The sequence below is a fragment of the Chrysemys picta genome, chromosome 6, assembly GCF_011386835.1.
Source record: "Chrysemys picta bellii isolate R12L10 chromosome 6, ASM1138683v2, whole genome shotgun sequence".
Classification (NCBI taxonomy): domain Eukaryota; kingdom Metazoa; phylum Chordata; order Testudines; family Emydidae; genus Chrysemys; species Chrysemys picta.
This window is the reverse complement of record NC_088796.1, coordinates 73,301,332-73,325,435: the sequence shown is the minus strand read 5'-3', so window position 1 is coordinate 73,325,435 and position 24,104 is coordinate 73,301,332. Positions and strand designations below refer to the sequence as shown.

The 24,104-nt window shown below is 40.6% G+C and overlaps 1 long non-coding RNA gene across 1 annotated transcript in view; it reads left to right on the top strand.

Moving 5' to 3' along the window:
• The first annotated feature begins 599 nt into the window (after positions 1 to 599).
• LOC135972476 (uncharacterized) overlaps positions 600 to 24,104 on the top strand; it is a 210,549-nt gene continuing 187,044 nt past the window's right edge. Inside the window, exon 1 of the long non-coding RNA XR_010588934.1 lies at positions 600 to 2,131. This is a non-coding gene — a long non-coding RNA (uncharacterized LOC135972476). The remainder of the gene's footprint in view (positions 2,132 to 24,104) is intronic.

Below are 24,104 nucleotides of genomic sequence, written 5' to 3'. Positions count from 1 at the left end.
TACAATTTCTAATTCAGGAAGCTTTCCAACACCAGTGCTAGCCATTGCTTTTCTCTGCAATGCAGTAGGTTGGGATGCACCAATTTTTATTGCTCTTCCTCTGGATGGATAGAAAATGGTGGGAAGCATTGAGGTTTCATACATAAATATGCAGATAAAGCCATTAAGTAGCATTGAATCACTGAATTATAAATCAACTCAATTAAGAGTCAGAGAAATAAATACAAACCCCATCTAGAGCTTCCCAGCTCCTGAAACTTTGGCCTGAGCCTGTAGGGGGTCCTGCCATATGGACTACAACAATAATGACTACCAGAGGCTTCTGACATAATTTCACAGCAATCATTGAGCCAGGAGTGGTGACAGAATGGACTAGAAACCTTTGCTGATGCCAATAGGGAGGCTTCTGCAGATGGTGATATGGACAAGCAGTTTGCTGGGCCAGTGCTGCTCAGCACCTCAATGAGAGGGGACAGCCTGACTCAGAGACAGAGACTAGGTTTAGTTTCAGGTTTGAGCTTTGGAGCTGTGAGAGAAGCAGATCAGCTCGGTGAATCTCTGGTTAAGTTCTCCTCCATCCCCACAGTGGGAGTCTTTGAACTGGTGGAGGACCTAGTGTATGGGTCAGACAGTACCAGCCCTGCAGAGACCAGCATCCAGAAAGACAGAGCTACAACCTGACTCTGGCTACCAAGAGCCAGCTGAGACCTCCATGGGACTCTGGACTAGAGGACCATGCCCCACCCAAGTACAAAGACACAGTAAAGTAACCCCTCTTGTTAAAACATTAACAAAGGCTAATGTTTGTAGCACTCATCTCTGGCTCATCCACAGAGTACTTCATGCCTGGGAACATGACACAGAGGGAACTGGAGGGTTGGGAAGAGTTGGGAGTGTTGGGAGGTGGGGAAGTGGTTGATTTGTTAATGTTTAATATTTAATCTTGCCCTTCCCAAGATCCTATTTTCCAGCTCCCTTTGTTATATTGTTGATTTGGGATGCGTTATTTCTTTGCTGGGGCTTGTACTGATGTATTTCATTGTTTTTTGTATACTGGATTTTATTCTCTTTGCCATCAGTGGTGGCATTATTCATTTTCTCAAGGGACAGCATCTCTTGTGTCCTAGGAAGAGTGGGAGGAGTGGTGGATGGCACCAGATGTCAGAAAAAAGGACCCAACCCAGGCAAGGCAAGCGGAGAAACCATTCTAAGTAGCAAGTACCAGGGAGAAAGCTTGAGCCACATTGCTGAGAAGGGTTGCCTTTTCCTGGGACTGCAAAATATCATTTAAAAAAGTTGCTCTCAACCTTCAAAACTGAGCTTAAACAGATTTACAGGTAACTGAGACACAGGTCTCGTGTCAGCCCTCTGCACAGGGGTGAATTTCACCTTGGTGCACCAGGCTTGCATCAATAAAATACATTTCCTAATACTTTGTATGTAATGAACTGGTAATTTTATGTGTGTTGGTTATATTTCTACTTGTCTCAAACAGAAAGGTCAGTCAAGATGCACTATTTGATTACCTTTAGAAATATGTTGCTCAATATTCTGATACTTGTGGTGGAATAACATATGGAGAGCCTAGGGCTAAACCAACCTGATTACAGAATGAGCCCCACTTGAGAGAGATTTGGCAATTCCCCATAAAGAGCAGAAGATGGATGCAATAAAGAGGGAGAATCAGGCTTAAGTGATGATGAAGGGCAGCTGGGGAAAAAGCACAAGGAAGAAACTTCAGAGAATAAAGAAAAGCTCGCCAGACAGCAGCCTGGGAAAGACCCTGGAACCTAAAATAGATGGTTCCTCTACTGGTGCTAAGGAATGTGGCATACAAAGCTTAATACAAGGGTTATTGAACCCAGCAGGGTGTTGCTGGCTAAGCCTAGAAGATAGGCTGAGAAATAGCCCCAGTAAAGGAAAAGGATTTTGTTTGTGTTAATGATACTTTTTTAGAGTTTTAAGTTTGGATAGTTGTGATCCTGGAAGAGGTGGACTTAAGTTGGTGAGCTGGCTGCAAGGCTGAGTCACTGGAAGAAAAACTATCACATTGCTGGAGAGACTGTTGGCTCGGGGTGCTACAGAAACAAGAGCTGCTACACTACACCTGCCTATAAGGGGTTGTCTATCGGTGAGTGGATTTATTTACACATGGTTTGACTGAGTATAACTTGCCCTAAACACCTCTTCTCTCCTGTAAGGATATTTATAAAATTGTTCTGTGTCCAAAAAGACTTGCCAAGATTTAGCTGTCTGAATAATCACTACAGCTGTATCAAGTCAAGAAAAAACAGAACAAAATATCATAGTCTGTTATAACAATCAATCGAGATATTGTGTTACAGCCTTGGACTGTGCTCAAGTTTAACATGAAAAGTGAAATTGTCCAAACTTTAAAAGACATAAAGTGGCATAAGGAAATCTGAACAATATCTTGGCTCTTTTGGATAGCTAAAGTTGAGGAGTTAAGGATAAGTAGCTCATGAGTAGTACCAACAGAGATAGCTTTGTGGTCTATGAAACTAACATTGACTTTTATTCACTATTCTTTATTTTAAAAAGTGTAATTCTTTCTACTATCCGGCTCATATTCTATTCTTTCTTTTTTGGGGAAAAAATGCAAATTTAAAACACTGTAGCATCTGAAGATCTGATACTTCTATAAATACACCATAATTATAACTGTTCTGAGCCTATTCCTATGATGCCTAGGCACTTTAAATATCACTTGATATAAAAGACAAGGGCTAGCAGTAGAACATTCTCTATGAGGAGCCCTCTGCTTTAGAACCAGCTTCCATGCTGGTTCTCAAGTACCCAGTCATTTGACATGCTTCATGGCCCTTTTTTTTTTTTTTTTTTTTTTTTAATGTAGGCTTTTGAAGAGGGAGGTTTTTGATGAAAGTGAGGATTATGGTGGAGGGGAACCTCTTTCCTCTAGGTTAGGTTTTACTTTAATTTGTTTGGGATTAGTTACTTATTTGAACAACTAGTTATTATTTTGTGTTCTGTCAAAGGTAAATACACACTCCTTTTTCTGTATATTTGTTTGTATGACAGAAACAAATACACAAATCTAGACATGTTAAACATTGTAATATACCATCACAAGTGAGAATCTTCTGTTTTCTTTTTGGCTGATCAATGGCAATTTCTAATTCTTTAAAGGTCAATAGGCTGTTTACACTGACTGCAGACTGCCAGCTGACTTTTTTTTTTTTTTTTTTTTTTTTTGCAACTAGATTTATAAGGACTAATTCTGGGCTTGCAGGTGTCTTGTTCAGAGGTGATAAGAAATATTTCTGCCTTTTGTCAAGACTGGTGGAGTTATTGCCCATAAACTGCCAGATGCATAGATTAAAGTTGCCAGATGGATCTGTGGTCTGCTGCTGTCACTCCATGTAATTTCATGGAGCTCAGCACTATCCTTTTTTCTTTAGCTTTCTCTTTCTGTCTAGCTATTTTTCTCACATCAAAATTACATGGGGTATTCATCTTCTATGCACTGGTTGTTAGAGGTCTGCTAGCTATAGTAACACCAAGAGGCAACTTTGAAAATGCAGAAATGCTGGGGCTAAAAGAGTGCAGGAATCTCTGTACTCCCTGCAGTTGTTCGTGCAAGGAGTATTGTATGCAATTATCAAGACACAGAAGAATGAGGTTAAGGTCAAAGCCTTAGCTCCACTGATTTCAATGACAATTCACACCAGCTCAGGATCTGCCCCACTAACTCTGAATTTTCCTGCCTGGCATGAGGTGTCAAACTTTCAATTTATGAAACACAATTATTTTTAGTTGTTTGTTGGGATTGCTGGTGAAGAATCCTATTCTTACTTAGTTCCTGAGCTAGAGAGGGGCTGAGCACTTGCAGTTCCTATTGACTTCAGTAGGAGCAGTGGAAGCTTGGAACCTTTGAAAACTAGGCCATGAGCTTGTTTGTCACCCTATGGATTCAATCTTGGTTTACATTGCTCAGGAAAACAAAAATCCACTTGAGTATACACTGAATTTTGCTGTTGCTTCTGATAAGCAATGGTGTTTCTTTTTAGAACCTGATTTTTAGTGAGAGTCTTGATGTTTGGGGGGGGGGGGGGGAGAAGTATAAACTTCTAGCATGTTATGCAGTTTCACCTAATCACACTGTATATCAGCCACACACTGCTTAAATCAACACACAAGTGTTCGATCTATTCAGCATGGTCTTGGAATGTAACAATTGGACCTTGTAATTGCACAAGTTCACATGGTTACATACAGGATTTTCAAGAAATCCTATATCGGAGGGGTAGCCGTGTTAGTCTGAATACACAAAAACAATGAGGAGTCTGGTGGCACCTTAAAGAATAAAGACTAACATTTATTTGGGCATAAGCTTTTGGGGCAATTTTGTTTAGCTTATGAGAAAAAAAACATGACCTTCAAAATTACAAGCTATATTGTAATTATCTGAAGAGATCATTCAAATCCTCTCTCAAATATGAACTGACTAGAAACAGTTAACAAGGTCACAACACTTGTTTTGGAGTCAGACTTGGATTAAATGTACATGACAAAATGCAATATAAATAATTACAGAGCCCAAAACCTATGTTAAAAGAATATAACTTACTTTATAAGTCAAGGAATGTAGAAATGCCAGATTTAGTTTACCCATGAAGCCTTAGTGTGCAGAATTTGAATCCTGGGTCCTCAGCATTGTGCTGCTGCTATTTGAGCTACAGGTCTAACAACATTGGCTGGCAGTAGAAGAAAGCTACTTTCCCAGTGCGAGGATGGATTCCTGAATCCAAGAGCTGGATTGGGTGTTGGTGGTTTGGGGAGCTCAGTCTGACTGTGGTGTCTCTCCTTTGTCCAGAAATGAGTGTGCTCCTTCCCTGTGTGTTGTCCCTAGAATGGGATTGGCCACTGGTGTAATATGCTTGGTCTAGAAGGCAATTAGGAGGAGCCAGGCCAGTCAGTCTCTCTCTGCCTCTGCCCATGTAGTGACCCTGGGTGGTGGTGGGTAAATGGGCCAGGACGAAGGGGGGAGGCACGGCAGTGGGCATGTGTTGGATCCAAGGGCTTACATAGTGGGAGGAGGCCAGCCAGCTCTCTTCTTCCCCACTGTTGGTGCAGCTGTTCTGCCATCTTTGTGTTTCCTAGTGCAGTACATTGCTGTTGCTTTGGTGATGTGGGCTTGGTCTCAGAATGTTAATGTTTTTGGTTGGTTGGTTTTTGGCATGCTGCCAATATTGTTGTGGCAGTGGAAAGGAGCTGGGACTTTTTAACATTTACACCCCAATGGAATATGATTGGGGGAGAAAAGGCACTCTGTGGCCCAAAGAGATTCTCCCTACTGAATACCAGAAGGCTTGTTGCAAACAATGAGATCGTCTCCAAAAACAAAAAAGTTTCAGGAATCCTTTATAATGGCTATATTTTCCATCTCAACTAGCTGCCTCTACAAAGGTGACTTGAGAGCTTTAACTCTTCAGTGTCTCCAATTTAAAACAGTAAATTGTGTGTTCTGTTAGTCCAGAAAATGGACTCAAGTCTTTAATCATTTTTATTTTGAAAATTTCAGTTTGATATTGAGGCTGAGGCTCATGAATGCTTGAAGTTTTATTCATGAGATGTTTAGTCTGCTTGCTATGTAGTTGCAGTGTTGTCACACTTAAATGCATAAAATATCCTTACACTAGTCTTCTCCTGCCTGGATTATGTCCGCCTCCTCTCACTGCTCATCCTGAATCTGATATCCTTCTACTCCATCTGTATTCAATCCACAATGCTTAAACCCTTCCCTTGGGCAACCTCTTTTGTCAAGTTCCCAGGAACAGCAATGGCTGGGGCACTCTAGCAGAGCTAAGTTATTAGGAATCAGAGTAGAGGCAGGAATCCCAAGTTTGGAGTGGAATCCATCTCCATGGCAGGTTCTCTGTAGGTCTACTGCTTTGGGTAGATGAACCCAGTATCAGTTTTGGGACTGTGGCGAATGATGACACAATATCTGCAAAGTGAACCACATAGTTTTCCTCAGAGTTTTGTACTCCCTGCTCCCTTTCTGTGGTGATTCTGGAGTGGGGTTGGTGAGTGATTTGGCCTTATATTCTCCATCCTCTGGATCTTCCAGTCCATCTTGCCTTACCCATGTTTGTCTCCTAGATTATAAATCTCTCAGGTCTGGGACTCTTTGTATGTATATTTTTAAAATGCCAAGCACATGGTATTGTGTGGTCTTGTAGCTTTCCTCTAAAACTGGGGTTTGAACAAGTATGCAAAGGCCTTTCTCTCAAGAAATTTTGCAGCTGAGAGAGATGAAGACAAATGAAATGTTTCTTTTGCAGCTTCCAATAAGGTAGACTTAGTTCAGAGTTTAAAAAAAAAAAGTGATCTAAAGTACTTGTACTTTTTTAAAATGTTGGTTTGAAACTCATGTTTTGCAGACCAATCAGAGCAGATATTGCTCCTTGGTTTTTTTTGCATATTGTATGACTACTGTCATACTTGATCTTGTGCACACTTAAAAAAAAAATTGCACATTTTCACTTAACATAGTACCTCACATAGGCACTCAGGTTGAATTCACAAATGGGTGGTGGTAAACTTCTTTGCAATTATTCATTGAGTAGGCTCCTGTAGTATGTAACTGCCCACCAGTTAACTTGCTCCCAGTCCCATATTCATTATCTCTAGTTCTAAAACATAGGTTTCCTGTCTTTAGAATTAACCACAGTTGAGAGGTTGTTTCTCTTCTAATTGTTCAACCCTCCCTTCAGGCCATTGATTCACTTCTCCAAATATATGATCACACATAGAAATATTTCTATGTATGTTGACTCCAACCCCACTCACCTTTCCCTTCCCCCATTATCGAATCCTTCTAGTTTGCACTTTCTCAGACTAAACTTCAGGAGTACTTAGTAGCATGTATCTCTTCTGCTTTCATATTTCAGCACTGATTTATATTTTATTTCTACCCAACTCAGTGATTGTATGAGACTTGCTGCTGAGAGCGAGGGTATCGAACTCACTAAAATGTCTTGAGACTGTACCACGAAAGCTATGTTAAACTAAACTATATTGCCCAATGACTCAGTTCTTTAAAGTATTGCTCTCAAAAATAAGTATTTGATTACGAAGAGAAGACTTTGTTGCCATGATTGGAACCTTGGAATCTATGGCGGAAGCACTGCCTTTTAATGATGCAACCTTGTAGCAATAAGGCAGTTGTAGATATTATTTGTGAGTGCCTGACTTCTGAACACTTAGTTTGTATTAGCAGATTCCAAACTAATATGGCAATGCTTTTTATCTATCATTTGTCTTGGTATTGCAATGACAGGAAATTCAACTGTTCACTTGGTCACAGCAAACAACTGGGAGCCAGGACTCTAGTTTTGTCCAGGGCTATATAGCTGTCCTCAACAAGTCACTTAAATACTCCAGGCCTCACTTTACCTTTCTCTGAAATGAATATGCTATTTCTTAGTGCAACTGACAGGGATATGATGCTGCTTAATTATCAGTAAAGATTTTTGATAGTCTTGACATTTTAAAAAAGACAGGGATGAGCTCAAACCACGAAATCAGGGCTGGATATTGAACACCTCAAAATTATGAGATTTTCAGAGCCAACATTTTGGTTTGGTCTGTTTTATAAAGGGCCTATTTGCAACACTCTGATTGGGGTCTAGATATTAAAACACTTCCAAATTTATAACCGCAAAATAGTACTGGTATTTCCTCCCCTCTTCCTTCGCTGTTTGTGATATGTTGGCGCACTATGTAAAACTTGCTCTCTCTAACAGATGAAGTTATAATTCTGTGTAACAGATTCCCAGTCTACCATTATTTGTACTATATCTTAAAGTTTTAAAGATGATAACTTTGGGAGGCTTATTCCCAAAGAAACATTTACCTGTCAAAATAGGTATTTTATAATAGGTAGCCTTATTTTACCACTGTCTCACAGAGAACATATTGAAGAGGAATGTAATATCTGGCTATGAAAGGCTGTAAGGACCAATTGCAGAGTTTGAGAGAGGATTTCTTGGCATAGAGTTAGACAGACTTTTACAAAAATGTCTGTCTGGCTTATTGAAATCCGTCAGCACCACTATTTCATTCTTTCCTTTCTTCTCTGGTGAAGAAAAAAACCATATCTAGCTCCAGTGCTCTACTACAATTGTCATTGTAAATCCTCAAACTAGAGGAAGACTCTGGAAGAACATCTGTCAGAATTGGCAGATGAGGTCTCTGACACTTAAAGATAAAGGGGAAGAATAGTATAACCTTGTAGTAAATGTTTCAACACTAGAGAGATGCAACCTGCTCAGACTTAAACAATGATCAATACATGGATTTAAACTAGCATTAGGCTTGGTCATAGTAGCTTGTTTACATAGGAGAATATCAGAAAACTACTGTTCAGAAACCAAAATTAATTTCTCTCACCCTGAGTATTTTTAAGTACTCATGTTGAGTATGGGTACAAAAGTAAACAGAGGCAGCTGAAAACCCTTTCCCTTCATGATTACCTAGCCCCAAAGCTCCCCAGTGGAGAATTGTCCTCTTATAGGAACACACTCTTCCAGCATGCCTTTTATGAGCCCCTTTAAATTTGTCAGTGATCTGCAGCTGCAACTTTATAGTGGCCATTTTGAAACTGTTTGCTGCTTGCTGTCTCCCTCTGTTTTCACATTCCACAATGTATTCTCACAGTATTATCTTTGACATTTGTATTAATCGATAGTTGCTTCTGTATTTTAAGCTACCACTAGGATTGCAGCTCTTCATGCTAGAAAGACAAAACTATCACCACTGGCTTTTCTGTCTATTGGTTATAAATGCCATCACTCCAGCAGAGCTAAGTTCCTACCTAGTATCTGATATGTCGTGAGAGAAATTACATTCAACTTCTAGGGTATTCACCTGTGACAAAGGAGTGACTGTATTGTGAGGGAAGTTATCCCTCACCCTCAAGAGAAGGGTTGGCTGTAGGAATAGAGGGAACAGAAGAAGTCAGATTTTTTGGGTGTTCGGAAGCAGTGTGCTATACCACTCTGATCCTAGCCCTGAAGGTAAATACCAATTTAAAATAAGATCTCTGAAAAATGTTTAAATAAGATGGTGTCAGATGAACTAGTATGAATATTTCTGGACATGGAAGATAGGTGCAGGTTCTCTTTCTATTTTTCTATCTACAAATATTTGCTCATCACTGATAAGCCAGCTATAGTATATTGGAGCAGACTTTTTGATGTTTTCAAAGGTTGAAAACAAATTACTTCATCTGAGTGCCACTTGGCTGCAAGTAAATAAAGCTACAGCCCAAAGGAGTGCCAATTAGAGAGCCAATTATAACCTGATTGATCTTTCCTGGCATGGGTGGGGAAGCTAGTAGTAGGTCTTTTATCATGCTAGATGTGGACTTGACTTTGATGGAATGCATGCCTGTGTGTGATATGGGAAGCTTGACAGGTACACACACTTGAAATAAAGAAATGCACACTTGGGGCACCAAAACAAATGTATTAAAATAGTGTTTACTATGTCATGCAACATACAATTATAAAAATCAGCTACTTTTATTTCTCGATAGTTTAGTCACTTATTTGAAACATGCTACAACACATTTCATACAGCATGTAACTAATTGTAGAAATTTTGCTTTTCCGTAAGTGAAGCATGTTGCCAATATCCCTGAGATGGGCACCAAAGTTGTGATTTTTTTTTTCCCCCTCCCTCTTCTCTCTTCCCCCCCCCCCCCCCCACCAAGTGCAATTGTTAATCTGTTATAGATTTAGATAGGGTTCTTGGGGCGGTGCAGGGCCTGGGACAGAAGTGATGAATCTGTCACTTCCGGGACCAACTGTGCCAGCCAATCACACTGGCCCGCAGGGCCCCCAAAAGCATGGGGCAAAGAGTGGTTGCCCTGATTCGCCATACCCTAGAGTTGGCTCTGTCTTCTGTTGTAGCTTTAGAGATATTTAAGCAAGTGGCCATCTCCATCTCCCATGCCATCACACAAAAGAGAAACTCAAAGGGCTGAGAGCCTGTGTGGTGACACTAAAGGAGTGGAATAGTGCACTCAGTTCAGAGGCTACCACGTTACCCTTTCATATTCCTTTCAGTCAATTTGTGTGTAATAGGCTTGGTCACTGGATACTAAACTGACACCTATATTTTGGAGAAAAAGGGATCAGATTTGGTAACATGGGTGATCTGTCAGGATGGTAGGTCTGTTATTTTAATCAAAAGGTCCTTGATTCATGTTGGTCTTGACAGAGAAATATAGGAAGAAAAATTGCTTTCAGACAAAGTTTGGTTACTGGCTAGGTCTCATTATTATCCGTCATCCTATTACATTTATATATAGTCTGTCATCCTAAAAGATCCCTTTTGTAAAGAACTTTAAAAACTATAGCTCAGATCCTGCAAGCTCTTAAAGCACCCCTGTAGAAAGTTGCTTAAATGTCTGTGTCTGCAGCATCAGGGTCTGTATATAGAAATTGCTTCACCTGCCACTGAAAAGTATCCACTTCTGGCCTAAAACAGTAGCTGTTCAACAATGGGCACTAACACTGCATAACACCTTAGGACAGGAAATGAAGATTATCAGATCCACTATATTTAAAAAAAAAAAGTGAAATGTAGACAGGTGTTCACTAAATGATTTTTGTTAAATACAAATACTACATTTGTCTGTTAAAGCAATTATTTTTAATACATGTTGAAAGCTGCTGCTTTGTAGTACCCTGCTGAACGTTAATATAGTAAACCTAGCCATTTCTATCTGTCATTACCAAACATCACAATGATGTTCTGATTAATTATGCGTACTGTGGATCTCCCAGATGCCAGCCAGATGTTCAGAGAAAACTAACATTATTTGGCTTAAGAAATGGAGTATAAATCATGTCCACGCTGACACACCTGGTGGAACAAATGGAAGGTATTCCTAAGTGAATGCACTACTTCAAATTTATTTTTTCCTTGAACAAGCTGCGAGACACTCTGCCTCATACATTGCAGGCTTATCGATAAAACAGGAGATGAGAAGAACATGCAGATAGTAGATCAGCTTTTGCTTGCATGTTGTGTGGTTTTTTTTTTTTTTTTTTTGTTACCAGGAGGCAGTTGTGCTGCAAGGCACTTTGACTTCCCCATCCTGGCTACTTCAGAGAGCAGGAGCCTTGCCTCTCACCCACTAGGAGGGGAGTGTTAAGTGGCTGTGGGAACAGGAAAGGAAATGCTGCTGACAGCACAGTTCCCTGCCAGTAGCAGATCAAAGGATGGCCTGGAAGAGAACAGAGGCAGGTGGCCAGCTCTCAGGCGGGATGTGAGAGTGGGGGTGGGAGGTAAAGGGGAATCGGGAGAAATTTCTCTCCTCAGCCAGCTCTTCTGTGTGTTTATATTTCTGAGGTTGGAGGAGAGTTGTTTCTTTATAGTCTGGTTGAGGGTGTCTGTGGAAGTAGAATACATGTGGTGTGTGGGTTTCTCCCTCCTCTCCCTACCCGCACCCCCAACCATGTGCTAATCTCCCTGTCCCCTAGTTTTCACAGGGAAAAGACTCTTGCCATTTAGCCTCAATCAGATCTTTAGAATAAGGGTGCAGAGGCCAGAGACATGGCTCTACCTTATCTCTTTCCCCCCCCCCCCCCCCCGTACATCAGAGACTGTTGCGGCTCTTTTTTGATGCAGAAATCCTCTTTCTTTCAAGCAACCTCTGCCCTCCATGTTAACAAAAAAAAATCTCAAAGCAAGGGCAAGGCTTCCAGGTGGAAAATGCAGCAAGTGACTTGGGGCCCACCCAAAAGTCTCAATTTGTTTTTAAACCCATATCAAACTAAGCCAGACACTTTTATTAATTATGTCCCTGGGTTTGCTGAAAAGTTAAGGTAATCAAAGAGAGGAGTCCAACTATGTCTTACGTTTTGAAACATATACTTCCTCAAGACCCACTACTTCTATGAAGTATGTAAGAAACTGGCCAACTAATAATATCACACTAATAAATCTAGAAGTTGAAAGGAGAGCAGAGGTAATGCTTCAGTCTGGATGGGCCTGGCAGTATTCAAAAAGCCATGTGATCCTACTGCTCTCCAGCATCCTGCCACCTACGTTTTGTAGCCAGGACTGAAGAGTAACAGCAGGGAAAGAGCCCAGCTCTGTGCCCACTTAAGAGTATGATGCTTGGAGGGGAGCATTAGGGCCAGGCTGGGAGAGGAACCACACTTATGCCCCATAAACTTGGGCATTTGTTCTGCATCAATGAGACCATACTGGAGCCCCACAGACTGCCCTGTGTTTAGAGGGTGGATTTCACACTTCCTCTCCATCTTTGCCAGAACGGGACAGCTGCATAAATCTCAATTACTGCACTCAGGCTTTCTGCAGAATTCAAGAATTTTACTTACAGTGAAAATGGGTCAGAGCTGTCCTGTGCAGCAGGGAAACATTAATAATTGATTTTCCACCTTGCTGAACAATGCTGCTCTGCTCAATTTACATTCCCTCTTCAGTTCAGTGTCGTCAAGTGGTTGGGGTGGCGGGCGGAGACGTGACACAACAATAGCAGGGATTTAAAATCCATCACTATTATTGCTGCCAGATCCTGGTCTTTGATTTGGGTGACAACAATTCTTTTGATCTGTAAGCGAGATAGGGAAGAGGACAAAAATCATTCCTTTCACAGATTATCTCCACCACTTTTTATTGGTACAGTCAAGAGAGACAATCGGTTTTTTTTTTTGTTCTCTTCCCCCCCACCCCCCCCACACACATGTACAAAACCCCTAAAACTGATACAGTTCAGTCCTCTAGGGTAGATCAGCCTTAACTTTTAATGTGTATGATCTTTCCTCTATAAGGCAACGATCCTAGATTCAGTCAGTAGATCCAGGTGGCTTTGGTGTGGGGAAAGGAGAGCCCTTTTTAATGGGGCAGGGGGGAAGAGAGAGGAAGGAATGTGATGGTAGCTCTGGATGGGTCCAGAGACTGATTAAATAGAATTGCAGAAGCTTTTGGTTTCCATCACTGCTCTGAATCTTGGTCAATTATAATGTCTCCAAATAGCAAAAATCTAATGATGGCTGTTTGATAGTCCATGTGAGTAGAACCAGTAATTTCAATGCAAATATCCACATATTGAAAAGAATCCTAAATGCCTCTGTGGTTGGGAGCCTTAAGGAGTGAGTTCAAGAAATGCAGTGGAGGATTAAAACATTGGTGATGGCTTATGGGTTCTGAACCTCACATTTATTACAAATAGCTTTGCCTAGTAGTAATGTCATTTTAAAGCTGAGTTACAGAAGCACAGGCATATTACTGCTATCTCAGCTGCTGTCTTTCTCAAGTGTCCAGAAAAACACAATCTTGGTGTTAAAAATGTAAAATGGAAGAGAAAGTTGTTGATCCTCAATACTACTGACCAATACATAAGGACCCTTCTAGTTCTCCTGCCCCCCATATTGAGATGTGTAGAGAGTTAAGAGAATTTTTGATCCAGTCTCAGTCAATCAGTCAGATTCATTAATTAATACAATGTCAGGAACACAAATAATTTAAGTAACTGGGAAGCAGGAGCCTGAACAGATCTCTGCCAGTGTATGAGTGCTAATGTAAGTGGATTTCGGATTATTGAAGCACAAATGTTGCATGGCACATAATGATCAGTTTCAGAGAGATGTTAGAGAGCTGCAGAATGTTTTGAATCAACTGGCAAACAGCTGAATTGCAATATTGTGAAATCAAAGATCAACAACTTTGTGCTGTAGTTTTTGTCTCAGTTATCCTAGAAGTACCTCTTCCTAGCAGAGCATAAAACTTACTCCTTTTTTTTATTTTATTTTATTTTTGTTTGTTTGGGTGGCAAATTGAGCCTTAGGCAGGACTATATTGGTTCCTGTACTGGTTTCTTAAGAAGAGTAACATTAATTTGTCTCTCAACTGTTTTCAGAAATAACCTATTTTTTTCCAGGCTTCAAGAACACAAGAGTTTCAGGATTGCTTTTCAATTTATGCGTGCTTTTTTTTTAACTATGCCACTGCAAACCACAGGAAGATATTTCTAACTCTATATATGCAATAAATGCACTAGTTTTGTGTTTCTTCCAAGTCTCATGGCTTTTAAGGAAAGAGATTAACACTTGTATTTAGCCCCATAGCTGTCTGGCCGTTTACACAAGGCTAGGTTGGCTTAGGCTGAGTAATACATTATTACTGCATTATAATGAGTGGTGCATTATTACTCCTTGTGAGCAGCTCTCGGAAGGAATTGTGACCTGTAATTACTCCCCTACTTCCCTCTTGCTATGTGGAGAGAGGGACCTAGTGGTGGTGGTTGTGCAGGGGGAGACAGTAAGTTACTGCAGGTCTGGAAAAGCATTTCCCCTCCCCATATCTAGCCAGCTACTGTGCCTGGACTCAAGGAGAATGGTATATTGCTTACTATAGGAGCATGTTTAGCCAGAACTATGAAGCAAGTTAGGGATTAGGATGATCCATGTGCAAGGAGCGTGGGCTAGACCCAATAATTTGTTTCCCCCAGTTGGTACAAAAGCTATGTTAACCAAACAACTTATTGTCATCTTAAGGGAAAGGTGTCAATGAGGAAAGAAGGAAACTATTAACAGCCCAATTATTATTCACCATAATTCTTGCCCCAGGAGATTGTTAGGCTGCAGTTGTGGCTACTGTATATGCACAGAGGCTTAAGAGAGAGATGGTTGCTTACATGCCCACCATACATAGCCAGGCATAATCGAAGCCTACAGAAGGAAGAAACACTCCTAGACAATTCTCTTACAAATTCTCAGGATAGATGTGTGGTAAGTGTTGTTAATAATAATGAATAATAAAAAATTTACACTAAATTGCTATTGCCATTTGAAAGCACTAAAGATCCACAGAGGCAGGAGGCTACAGTGATCTATGATACTGTAGATTAATTCATTTTTTTCTCTCTCTACTATTGTTTCATTTGACACTGGGCAAGTTTGAAAAGCTATTAAACTCAACTTAAAGTAGAATAGCTTCTTACTTTCAGTAGCACTGCAGATGCCCTTTTAAAATGTATTTCCTAACTAAAAGGACATGTAGAGTAACTTTTTGTAATTCACTGTTCTAATTTTTTTACTTGACTTCTTTCCTCCTTCCAAATCTGAATTTTAATGTACTTCCTATATAATCTGCATAACCTATTTTTCATTTGTTATAGCTACCTCAGCCAACAGATGGTGCTGTGTATAAAACTTTTTTATGATATTGTATAACATTTTAAAAAAAAATTGCAGCCAAACTGCACATTTAATTACTCCAGCTTCACATATATTTCCCAACAGAAGTCGCCAGTAATACATCTGTCATAAAAATTTGAACTGAGATGCAAGAAGCAACTCAGTCACTGATGAATATTTATATCAAGTCGGAAGTGGGGAAACAGTTCAATTGCGGATGTAAAATGAGTCAGAGGAGCCAATAACAGTCTTATGAGAAACTCCTGCAGGATCAGGTCAACAGTTTGGTAGGTTTTCAGTACTTGGAAATGATGGGGAGGCAGTATGATCTAGTGCCCAGAGTACTGGACTAGGACTTAAGCGACCTGGAGTCTATTCCTGGCTCTGACACTGGCCTGCTGGGTGACCTTGGGCAAGTCACTTCCCCTCTCATTCCTGTTTTTCAGATAGGAAACAGGCAAATACTGATGCCGTTGAGATCTAGTGAAGAATAGGACTATATAAGAGATGAGCATGATTGCTATGAACACTTGGCCTGGTTCTTGTACTGTACTCAGGACTTGTAAATAGACTTGATCTAAATCAAAACACAAAGGTGCAGTATTACAACCTTTATTCATGTGACTTAAATGGGACTGGTCCTGTGAGTGATTTTACAAGAGCATTCACTTTTTAAAGGATCTGTTTAGGACCCAAATGCTGCCAGCACCTACTCACATGCTGAAATTTGAGCATGTGAGTAGTCTCATTGACTTCAGTGGGACTCTTTGTGTATTTAAAGTTAAGCACATGCAGAAGTTTTGGCAGGGTGGAATCATAGCTGTGTTCTCTACAGGCTTGACCTTTCTCTCCCTGATGTGAAGGGGAGCTTTGTTATGGACTGCAATGAGGCCTCATGAGTCTGAGAATGTTGAATCTTCATTGACTATATGGTAAAATATTTTACATAAGAGTGTATTATGTCTTTAATATAACCTGTACGTTACATGTAGGTGTATATTTCATATAAACTAAATAGTATTAGATCTGCCACCTAACTGGTCACCATCACCAACAAGTATATATTGAATATATTCATTCAGTTGACACTTGAATTTGTCAAATAATAAATAGCAATGTAATACCTGAAGCCCTAATCTGGGTTTTCTACTAAAGATATTTCTATTGCATCACATCTAGTGTTTCATTTTTGCAATTATAGTATTAAAGTGACATTTCATACCCTTACCATACTTGTAGTCATTCTTTTTAGATTTTACTCTCCATATCCTAACACCTTTAAATGCTTTGTAATCAGAAAACAGAACTTTTTAAAAAATCAGATAAATTATTAAGGTCCTATATGAAAAATCATGGTCCCAGTCCTGCACTGAGATCTGTTAACACAGCCTCCAGCATATATGTGGAATCCCCTTATTTTAACTGGGCTCTGCGTGGGTGCAGGGGGCTTTTGTAGTAGGTTCTAAGGCTACATCTACATTTCAGTTGGGAGCTATGATTCCCATTCATATGATTCTCAGATGTATCCATGCTAGCAGTGTAGCTGGAGTAGCACAGGCAGCAGAGTACATACCCAGCCAAACCCCCTGGATGTGTACTTGGGTGTTTAGCCACTACCATGCTGCTACACTGCTAACTTTAGCACGCTAGCCTGAGCAGAGCTGGGGTGGGGTATGTCTGCATGAACATACCCCCTTCTCAAATGTGGACATGTCAAGGTTCCTTCCCCACTCTGAACTCTAGGGTACAGATATGGGGACCTGCATGAGAACCTCTAAGCCTAACTACCAGCTTAGATCTGGTTTTGCTGCCACCACCAAAATTATTTGAGTTATTTGGGAAACTCTGTCTACCTCTTCCCCCCAGAATATCTCCCTCCCAAGTATTATAACTCTTCCCTGAGTAGCCTTGAGAGACTTCTCCACTAATTTCCTGGTGAACACCGATCCAAACCCTTGGATCTTAAAACAAGGAAAAATCAATCAGGTTCTTAAAAAGAAAAAGGTAAAAATCGTCTCTGTAAAATCAGGATGGAAAATAACTTTCCAGAGTAATCCTATTCAAAGAGCCCAGAGGAACCCTCTAGCCTTAGGTTCAAAGCTACAGCAAACAGAGGTAAACCCTCTAGCAAAAGGAATATTTACAAGTTGAGAAAACAAAGATAAAACTAATACGCCTTTCCTGGCTATTACTTACAAGTTTGAAATATGAGAGACTTGTTCAGAAAGATTTGGAGAGCATGGATTGATGTCTGGTCCCTCTTAGTCCCAAGAGTGAACAACCCCCAAAACAAAGAGCACAAACAAAAGCCTTCTTTCTCCCCCCCCCCCCCCCCCCAAGATTTGAAAGTATCTTGTCCCCTTATTGGTCCTTTGGGTCAGGTGTCAGCCAGGTTACCTGAGCTTCTTAACCCTTTACAGGTAAAAGGATTTTGGTGTCTCTGGCCAGGAGGGATTTTATAGTATTGTACACAGAAGGGCTGTTACCCTTCCCTTAACCCCCAATCCTGCAAACCCTAACACACATGGGCCGGGGGGGGGGGGGGAGAGGAGGAGTTCAGAAAAGCGTGTGTGTGTGTGTGTGTGTGTGTGTGTGTGTGTGTGTGTGTGGGGAAATGTAATCTGACCCGGGAGCTCAGCCTGCAGAAGAGAATGGGAGTTTCAGGCATCCAAGCTACAGTTCCCATGAGGCACCATGGAAGCATTTTCAAAGGGAAATATTTTAGTTTACAGATGAAATTGTTGGGTTTTTGGATGCAATTTCAATTTTTTTGAACTTCCACTCAATCAAAACTTTCTATGGGGGAAGGGAGGGAACTGTTGACCAATTCTAACCCCAGTTCAGAGAAGTATTTAAGCACATGCCCAACTTTGATGCAGCTGAGTAGTCCCAATGCTTATTCATGTTCACAAAGTCAGGTACACGTGTAAGTGTGTTTGCAGGATCAGTCCCTCATGCTGACCATTCTGGAATGAGTATTTAGAATATTTACATACAATATGACAGCTCAGAAATATTCCCTTTTAAAACAGTAAGGAACTATATTGTTAGGTGGCCTTACATGTTTTATTTGATGTAATGTTTATCAGGGATGCTGAAATATTACAATAATCCCAAATCCTACATCATAAACAAATTAACAGTGAGCTAGTGTCTTTGTTCTTCTCAAGAAAAAGAGACAAACATGGAGGGAACTACAGTTGGTTTTTCCCTCTTGGGGACAAAAGCATATAAATTATAATTTAAGAATAACTAATAAATTCTCAAATCTTTTTTTCAGTGGAAATACCAGCTCTCTCGCTGTCATTAAAACCTTTTCTTCTTTTGTGAGTGGAGGACAGCTGTATGAGTAGGTGGGTTTTTTTAATAATTTCCATAATGCCAAATGAGTGTTAAGTGCTTTGCATGTGAATAAAAGTACAATGCTCCTGTCCCAAAATTGCTTCCAATCAAAGGGCAGAATCCTAGGAAGTTTTCTCATGCAAGTAGTCCCCATTCCTATATTAATTGCGGGGGAGGACAAGGCCAAAGAGGAAAGCAAATCATCTAGTCTGATCCCCACTTATGTCAACGGGCAAGACTGTATGTTCTAGGCCTATATGTAGCTCTGTCACTTGCACTATTCAGCTAAAGGTTACAAACACATTAGTAGTAATGTTGTGATTTCCTGTTTATACTGGCTGTTAACCAAGAGATAGTTACCTAAGAGCACACCTCACTACTTCCTATTCAATGCAATCCTGCTGCCATTGACTTTAATGGCAAAACTTTGAGTTGAATGGAAGCAGAAGCAGGCCCCAGATATGTAACGGAGACCTGCAAATAGTGTTGTTGCAAATACTGAGTCAGATTCTAACTTTCTATCTGAGAACAAGGCCAATTTCCTTAACTGCAATAAATGTTCAGAACCTCTAAATTTGGCTTTACCAAATTATCTTTGCTTTCGTATTGGTAAAAGAATAACAAATGTTAGTAACTTTTTCACTTACATCCAATTTCATAAGCGCAAAACATTAATTATGCCTATCCCTAGATCTTTCATAGTCTCATTCCCTTATTGGTTGCTTTCCTCATCACAACCTTCATCCTTTCTGCTTCTGTACATCCAGGGGCCCTGATCCTCAAAAGTATTTAGGCTCCTAGCTTCAACTGAAATCAGTGAAAGTTAGGAACCTAAATATTTTACAGGATCTGACTATAGCTGCCTCCAGGCAGGAAGGGACTGTTGCACTGTTATTGGGGATCTGTAGATACTTTTGTAAGTTCTGTTGAACTAAATGTATGGACAATCAGATTTTAGAAGAAATAACTTGTTAGTTGTGGTACACTTCTTCTGGGGAAGTTGTCACCAGTAAAGCCTGAGCCATTCTGATTGCAACTCTGCACCTAAGAAATGATTCCAATCACCATCACAGAACAGGCTTGGCTTAAGAAAAGTAGGAAGAACAATTAAAGCATTTCCAGTTTTTTTGCCCAAATGAAAAACACTTGGAAGATCTGGTTAAAGGTAGACTAGTTGTTGTTAACGCTCTTATTAAATAGCACTATGTCAACATATATAAAAGTGAGTAAAGTGATAAAGGATTGACTTACAAAGAGAATTCTTGTTGCTCTTTACTATACATATAATAGGAGCAATCTGGAAACCTTTGTGCTAGAGATGAAGTGTCAGGAGCATTCACAACTCCATCGCTTTGTCAACTTTAGTTGTACATCATATTGTGTAAAGAATATTTGACCTGGTTGCATCTGTAATTGGGAGTCATTGTTCCTATTAATATATTTGTAACATCACAGGTGCTGGCTTCTTCTGGGCCCTGGGAGTGCTCAAATCCTCTCTCTGCCCCAGACCCCACCCAAGCCCCCATCCGATTCTGCCGTCTTCCCCCAAGCATGCTTTGTCCCTGCTCCTTCCCCCAGTGCCTCCTGCACACCACTAAACACCTGCCTGCCATGATCAGGAGGTGCTGGGAGGGAGTGGGAGGAGTTGATCAGCAGGGCTTCCAGTGGACGGGAGGTGCTGGGTGGGGGAGCTGGCTGCCAGAGGGTGCTAACCACCGACTAATTTTTGTCAGTGCCTATGTGTAATGAGTGAAGCTGCATTTATAAATGACTGACTGAAAAACCAAGAGTTGTGAAGAAATTCAAATATGAAACTGCAAAACTACTAAATGGCATATAAGCAGGCAATTACAGGCCTTTAAACCTAACTTTCGTCATAGGCAAATGAGTTGAAACTCTACTAAAGAACAGAATTATCAGACCCCTAAATGAACACACATGTTTGGGAAGAGTCAACACTGCTTTTGCTATTGGAAATCATGCCTCACCAGCCTATAAGAATTCTCTGAGGGGGGGGGGGGGGGGTCAACAAACATATTGACAAAGGTAATCCAGTGGATATAGTATACTTGGACTTTCAGAAAGCCTTGGTAAAGTCCCCCTCTTATCCCATGACTGCGTACCTTGCTTAAGAGCCTTTGGTGACGAAGATCTCTAATGGATCAGTGACTAGTTAAGACAGGAAACAAAGTAAGCATTAAATGGTCTGTTTGCCTAGTGGAGAGAAGTAAATAGGTTACCCAAGGATCTATACTGGTACCAGTGCTGTTCAACTTCTTCAGAAATGATGTAGACAAGGGGGAGAACATAAGGTGGTAAAGTTTGCAGATAATACAAAATTACTCAGGCTAGTAAAATCCAAAGCTGATTATGAAGAGTTACAAAGGGACCTCATAAAACTAGGAGACTGTAACAATGTCAGATGAAATTCAATATTGAAAAATGCAAATTAATGTATATTGGAAAACACAATCCCAACTATACATAGAAAATGATGGATCTACATTAGCAGTTACCACTCAAGAAAGATCTGAGAACTATTCACAATGACTCTGAAAACATCTGCTCAACGTGCAGTAGCAGTTTAAAAAAACAACAACAAAAAATAACAATGTTAGGAACCACTAGGAAAAGATAATGCCACTATGTAAACTCAGTCTCGAAGATGTATTAGAATTGAAAAGGGTACAAAGAAGAGCAACAAAAATGATTAGGGGTCCTTACAAGAGATTGGGACTGTTCAGCATAGAAAAGAGATGACTAAGGGGTCTATGATAGAGATTTTTTAAATCATGACTGGTGTGGAGAAACTAAATAAGAATGTTTACCCCTTCACAAGAACCAGGGGTCACCCAAAGAAATTAATAGGCAGCAGATTTTAAAAAACCAAAAGGAAAGTACTTCATCACATCCCTTGTACAAATTACACAGGTTGACTGTGTGTTGTGCAAAGAAGACCAAAAGTATAACTGGATACAAAAAACTAAAGTTCATGGAGGACTGGTTAATCAACGGCTATGAGCCAAGATGGTCAGGGATGTAATCCCATGCTCTGGGTGTCTCTACCTCTCTGACTGCCAGAAGCTTGGAATGGAGAACCGGAGACTGATCACTCAATTGCCCTGTTTTATTCACTTTCTCTGATGTATCTGACACCTGCCACTGTCTGAAGACCAGACGAACTATTGGTCTGACCCAGTATGGCCATTCTTATGTTTAAACTCTCTCCAGTCTGAAGCTTGTTATAACAATTAGTGTGGGGACAATTTTTTGTTTGTGCTATGTCCGTTACTTTGTACAGGATTACTGAGAACATACATTTGATTCATATTGATTGCCTATATTTAAAAAGGCTTTGGATTAAAACATGAATGGTGGGATTTTCAGTAGCATTCACTGTTGGCCTAACTGTATTCAGGGGCTCTAGTCTGAGTTTTACCATCGATTTCCATGGGAGCAAAGTTAGGGCAATGCTGAGCATGTTGAAAATTCTTCTGGAAGTGTGGATTTTTTTTTTTAAAGTTCATAATGTTCACCAGTAGTTTGAATATGTTTCTAAGTGTCTTACTCACAAAGTATCCACGCTAACTAAAGGTTATACATGTATGAAGAGTGAAGCAATAGGCAGGTTACATGCCACTTGTAGTTACACATGCATCTTTGGGGGCTGTGGAGATAAAGTAAATTGTTCTGAATGAAATGCCTCAAACAGTCTTTTAAGGGGAGATCACAATGGTTCTTTTCAAATGTGCAGTGGTGCCCAGATGTGCTGAAAAACTTTTTTAAATGTGAACTGATGTGAAGATCCTCACTAAATATTAAACAACCCCTTGAAACTGCTGCCCAGAAATAGCATTTAATTCTCTATTGGTTTTGGGGTTGAGTGTTGAGAGCCAGTGTTGGAGGTGGGGAAGAGATAGTTGTTTTTCTTCTGGCTAGTAAATTCAGACACATGGTGAAGCTACACTGCTGGATTTGTATTTCTGGACTGCATGTGGAATGCTTGTTAAGGGTGCCTTGAGCACTGGACAGGAATTTTATTTAGATTTATACAGATTACGTGCAAAATTAGGGGCCATAATGTGTTGGCCTTCCTTGGCCGAACTGGCAGCATGAAAGATGCTTCTCTTCTTGTCTGACTGTGTACAGGCTTCCCCTAACAGTAGTATCCATCCTCCCTCATCTCTAGGGGAGCAGAAGTACTGCTTACACCCCAGAACATATTTTTTAAAATAAAAAAGGGGGTGGGTAAGAAAGTGGCAAGCAAAAATACCTTGAGAAATGCAGTTCTCATATTACCGACCCAATCAGAAGGTTTGGAGGGAGTCTGTTCACTTCTTACTTGATTGCAAACCCCATTTTAAGTTATGTTTCTCTTTCAGGTTTCAGGGTGGTAGCTTGTTAGTATGTATCAGCACATTAGAGACCAGCACATTTATTTGAGCATAAGCTTTCATGGGCTAAAACCCACTTAATCGGTTTTAGCCCACGAAAGCTTATGCTCAAATTGGTTAGTCTCTAAGGTGACACAAGTACTCCTCATTCTTTTTGTTTCTCTTTCAGAAGCTTGTCATTACTGGAAGGATGAAGGAGTTTGTGTGTGCAGGAGAGCAGTTGGCAGTTGACTTGCTGATGCTGGTTTGTGTAGCATTACATTGGTTTGCTGCTGGGGCTAGATCACCCCAGATGGCCAAAAACACACACAACAGAATTAAAAAAGCCAAAGGAAGAAAGATCATAACTCAATCATTTAGGCCCAGTTCAGGAAATCATCTCCTTTCAGGACATCACTTAAGCATGTGCTTAAATTCCAACACATTCAGTTGGACTTTAAGTGTGCTGTTCTGATTAGGGATGCTTTTTGGAATCCGACTATATTGGGTAGCAGGCACAAGCACTGTAGTCTGTCTTCACTTTACCGATGTAAGCAGAGTCAGGATGAGCTCTACCCTGACATCTGGTGGTGAATTATGGTGAGTGTGGAAAAGAACTCCAGGGGCTGATCTTGTTTGCATAGGCACACCCACCCACCTGGCATGAAACGACAGCAACTCAAAGTGGTTACTTTGGCTGGTGTGGGATCCCCAGTCTTCTCTGTTATTGGGGCAGGAAGAATAAAGTTTTGTTACCCTGATTCTGTGAATCAAGGGCAGTGAAACTGTTGTATGACAGAAGGACTGAGTGAGTCCTTCACCATTACATAAGTAGCACTTGCTTGACAAGGGGCATGGGTTACAAAACCCAGTGAATGGAGAGAGGATGGGACAGGTATTTGTACCTGATGGTATGGGCCCTCTCTGAGGGGTTGAAACACCAATTGCACTACCTCCTCTCTCCACTGTTGAATATCAGAGCTAACTTTGATTCCGTTAGAAGTCTAGTTACAGACTGAGCTGAATTCACTTTGGGCCAATGGTGCACTAGCACTGGGGCTCCCCTACTATGAGCTGAAATTGCTAAGAGCTGAAATCACAAAAGAGCTGAGATCACTGAGGCTGTGTTATCTAGTGGGGGAGCCTGAAGCTATATTGCTAAGCAGCT